This window comes from Pan troglodytes, chromosome 5 (assembly GCF_028858775.2).
Source record: "Pan troglodytes isolate AG18354 chromosome 5, NHGRI_mPanTro3-v2.0_pri, whole genome shotgun sequence".
Taxonomy (NCBI): Eukaryota; Metazoa; Chordata; class Mammalia; order Primates; family Hominidae; genus Pan; species Pan troglodytes.
In genome coordinates, this window is record NC_072403.2 from 35,573,598 (window position 1) to 35,578,350 (window position 4,753).

At 45.9% G+C, this 4,753-nt stretch overlaps 1 pseudogene; it reads right to left on the bottom strand.

The window, feature by feature from the left end:
* Window positions 1–2,674: 2,674 nt before the first annotated feature.
* Window positions 2,675–3,250, bottom strand: LOC100608081 (small ubiquitin-related modifier 2-like; annotated as a pseudogene).
* Between the last annotated feature and the right edge of the window lie 1,503 nt (window positions 3,251–4,753).

A 4,753-nucleotide genomic window follows, 5' to 3' on the forward strand; every position in this document is an offset into this window, starting at 1 on the left:
GGGAAGACCGGGGAGAGGGCGCCTCCCACAACCCGAGCCCCGGGAGCCGCCCCGGATCCCAGCCCCGCCCTGGACCGCCCACAGCGCGGTGGGGCGGGCGGTGGAGAGGCGCGGGGCTGAGAGGTGGGGGAGAGGGAGGTGCACTGGTGCACACGCACTCGTCGGCGGGCACCGGTCACTGCCGAGGGACCTGCGGGCCAAACAACTGGAAGCTGGGGTGGGGGAGAGGGAACCCGAGCCAAAGGCAGAGGAGCTGGCGCTGAGACAGGGAGTCTGGGATGAAGGTGGAGAAGGACGGCTGCACAAAGAGAAGGCAGCCCTGGATCCGGGTGAGAGGAGAGAGGCAGAGGCAGATGCCCAGGAGAACTGCGACCGGAGGGCGAGAAAGAAGCCTGGGTCAGAAGGAGGTGGGGGAGGGGGACTGAGGACCACCTAAGCGCAAGAAGGGTTGGGTGTAGAAGAGATTTCTGGGAGACTAGAGCAGCTCCATGGTCCAGCAGCATTGCTACTCGCCTGCTCTGCAGGGAACGCGCAGAACGGATTGGAGGCAAAAAACAAAACAGGGAGGGGGACATAAGGAGAGAAATTGAAGTACGAAGGGAGTAAAAGGACAAGAGAAAAAAGAACCTCCGGGTGGTTTAGAAGCCAGTATTACCTGATGTACTCCAGCAGGGCCTAGCAAACAGTATTTCTTGACCAAGGGCAAACTGGAAGCTCTAAAGACAGCAGGTACAGACCTTTTTGACGGCTCCAGAAGCTCTTGGCTATACCTTGAAGTGGAGGGGTGTGTGTGTGTGTGTGTGTGTGTGTGTGTTGTGCTGTTGTTGTTCGCAGGCCTGAGTTTGGGCTGGGAGAGGAAACAGTGGGCTCCTTGTTGGGGGGGGGACAGAAAAAAAAGCTGCTTTCTGGCTGGTCCTGGGGGAAAAATGGTAGGAAGAAACCAAACACTGACAGACTGACTAGAATTGAGATTCTCAACCTCCAACCCTTTTTTACAATAAATATTTTGTAATGACACTTTTACTGTCCTAAATTGAGATTCATAGATGAGGCTCACGCCTGAAATCCCAGAACTTTGGGAGGCCGAGGCGGACCGATCACTTGAGCTCAGGAGTTTGAGACCAGCCTGGCCTGGCCAGCATGGCGAAACCCCATCTCTACTAAAAATAGAAAAATTAGCGTGGTGTGATGGTGTGCGCCTGTAATCCCAGCTGAGACACCAGAATCGCTTGAACCCGGGAGGCGGAGGTTGCAGTGAGCCAAGATCGCACTACTGCACTCCAACCTGGGTGACAGAGCAACACTCCATCTCAAACAAAAAGAAAGGGAAGGAGGGAGAGAAAGTCATAGATGGTATAACCTACCTACATACACAACTTTAAACAGAAAGCAAAATGCTTCCCTTTCTGTAACGTAAAGGGGAAATGAAAGAAAAGTAACTTGCAATAAAATAACATAAACAGTATTTTAATGTGTGAGTGCCAAGGCCCGACTACCCTAGAAGTCCTGATGGAGTAAGCAGATGCTTCCACCTATTCACAGAACCACGGGGATGGAACTGCTACCAACACAGGCTGATCCAGGTGCTGAGTTGGTGACTCAACTACCTCCAGCATGTTGCCATCAATGAAGTGATTTAACAAAATGTTGAACAACTCTTGGTAGCAAAGTTAATTTTCCCTAAATTTACACACAACTATAATTGCATTCCTAGAAAGTTCATTGTATATTTTTAAAAAATTTTAAAAACTGTATTAAGTTCTAGGCTCAGATAATTAAACACAGGTTTTCACTACATGAATGTCCTGGGGGACTTTTGAGAATCTGGGTGAGGAACAATTCTTCAACATGTAGGTAGTGCTTTGAAGAATATCTTACACCTCTGCCCTACCCATAAATGTCAATAGTGCCCCTTCCCTTATCACCTGAGGTTGGGAGTTTGAGACCAGCCTGACCAGCGTGGAGAAGCCCCATCTCTACTAAAAATACAAAATTAGCCAGGCATGGTGGTGCATGCCTGTAATCCTAGCTACTCAGGAGGCTGAGGCAGGAGAATCACTTGAACCCAGGAGGCGGAGGTTGCAGTGAGCCAAGATCATGCCGTGCCATTGCACTTCAGCCTGGGTGACAAGAGTGAAACTCAGTTAAAAAAAAAAAAAAAAAAAACAGCTAAAAGATGCATCAAAATGTTAACAAGGATTGCCTCTGGGCCATTAATTGTTGCATAACTTTTCTTTTTTACTTTTTTTTTTTAAACAAGAAGTTTATTTAAACAACAAGACGCTTGACTTGAAGGGAAAACTATCTAGGATTCTTTTTTGTTTTAGAGTAATTTATCCCTACTTAAAGACAGATTGCTCTACATGTAACAGCTAAGTACAAAAAAGTTATAAAATTGTCCTTGGTTTTACAATGATAAATGAAAAACATTAAAATTCTCCAACTGAACAAGGTATGCAAGGATTTTTATGTTGTTGTTTTTCTGTTGTTGTTGTTAAAACAGTGAGAGCAAAATAACTTACTGGAATATAAAGATAAGAGCTGAATGAGCATGCCACTAATGGAGAAAGGGGGTATTTTCACAGAATCAGTATTTTTCCCCATCCCGTCTCCACTTGATGTCAATCAAAACATACCATTGGCTGTTTAGTTTAAAAAAAAAAAAGTAATATGCTTGTGCACATATACCAGTTACTTTATGTACAATAAAGGAATGGGGAAGGGGGAAATGAAAGAATAGAGAAAACTATACGGTAGTAGTCAGGATGTGGTGGAACCGAATTGCAGTTTTCTAATTGAGAATGTAATCTTGGTCTTTAAAGAACAGAGTTCTGGAGTAAAGAAGCAGGTTCCCTTTTCAGTAGACACCTCCCGTCTGCTGTTGGAACACATCAATTTTATCTTCATCCTCCATTTCCAACTGTGCAGGTGTGTCTGTTTCATTGGTTGCCTGTCGAATCGGAATCTGATCTGCCTCATTGACAATCCCTGTCGTTCACAATAGGCTTTCATTAGTTTACTAAGTGGTGTATGCCTCTTAATCTTAAACTGCACCACAGAACCATCCTGCCCCGCCACCTTCAAATTAATATGATCGTTGTTCTCAGTCTTGACTCCTTCCTTGGGCTTTTCTTCGGCCATGGCGAGCGCCGGAGTCTCCTCAGCTGCCGCTTCACAACAGAGGTACCAGGTCCGCTCCAAACGAGCACACAAGCAGCACCAGGAGCGGCAGAAGAAGGAGGCGGCAGCCGTGGACACGGGGAGAGGGTGCGCGCACGTCGTGCGCTCCCTCCCTCCACCCTCACTTTTCTTTTTTTTCTTTCTTTTTTTTGGGGGGGGGGACGGAGTTTCACTCTTGTCACCCAGGCTGGAGTGCAATGGCGTGATCTCGACTGACGGCGACTTCCGCCTCCCGGATTCAAGCGATTCTCCTGTCTCAGCCTCCCGAGTAGCTGAGACTACAGGTGCACACCACCATGCCTGGCTAAATTTTGTATTTTTAGTAGAGACAGGGTTTCACAATATTGGTCAGGCTGGTCTCGAACTCCTGACCTCAGGTGATCCACCTGCCTCAGCCTCCCAAAGTGCTGGGATTACAGGCATAAGCCACTGTGCGGGGCCTGCACACTTTTCTTTCGTCATATTTGTTGTTCAACTTTTATTCAAATGTTGTACAAGTGTCTCCTCTATAAATCATTTTTAATTGATTTATAAAGGTTTAAAAGAAAACCTTCCTAGCAAGTTGCATCAGTATAGCTAAAATCTGTTACTTGTTTGGGAGGCAGAGGCATTTGAGGGTACAGACAAGGGCTCCAATTATGTTCATTATACAAACCACTCACATTTTTCCACCAGTAGCTACAACTTCCCCCTTTCACATCTTTTCATATTCCAATGTCACTGCCAGGATTCCTGGCCATATTTTTCAGGATATTTGTAGTGGTTCTTTCCAGAACCACTACTTGAGTATCCTAATTTCATCCTCCCCACAATCAGTCTACTTCCTTCTTTTCCTTTTACATCAAGCGCAAAACTTCTTTCCTCTGGAAGGATCCCCAGGCTTGATCCCATCCTTCTCTCACTTCTGTACAATTTGTGCCTTTGGCAATGCCATCTCCTTTTGTAGTTTTTGACGGTTTTTCATAGAGATAGTGGAGTTCCTACTCAGATTACTGGAAAATGACAAATCTTATTCATTTTAGTTCCCATACTTTCTTTTTTTAAAATAATTTTTATTTTTTATTCTTATTTATTTATTTTTATTTTATTTATTTATTTATTTTTTGAGACAGAGTCTCACACTGTCGCCCAGGCTGGAGTGCAGTGGTGCGATCTCGCTCACTGCAACCTCTGCCTCCTGGGTTCAAGCAATTCTCTTGCCTCAGCCTCCTGAGTAGCTGGGAATTACCAGCGCCCCACCACCACGCCCAGCTAATTTTTTGTATTTTTAGTAGAGACGGGGTTTCACCATGTTGGCCAGGCTGGTCTCAAACTCCTGACCTCATGATCTGCCCGCCTCGGCCTCCCAAAGTGCTGTGATTACAGGCATGAGCCACGGGGCCTGGCCTCCCATACTTTCTTTCTACTTCCTTTTCTCTCTTCTGCCTCATCTTCCATCCATCCCTGAGAGCATATAGCCCAGAATTTAACACTCTGGGAGCCCTGAAAACATATTAACCAACGTAGTTCACTTGATTGATGATCAGGTAGATGCTAGGTACATTTTGGGAGTATCTCATTAAATTCTCACCTA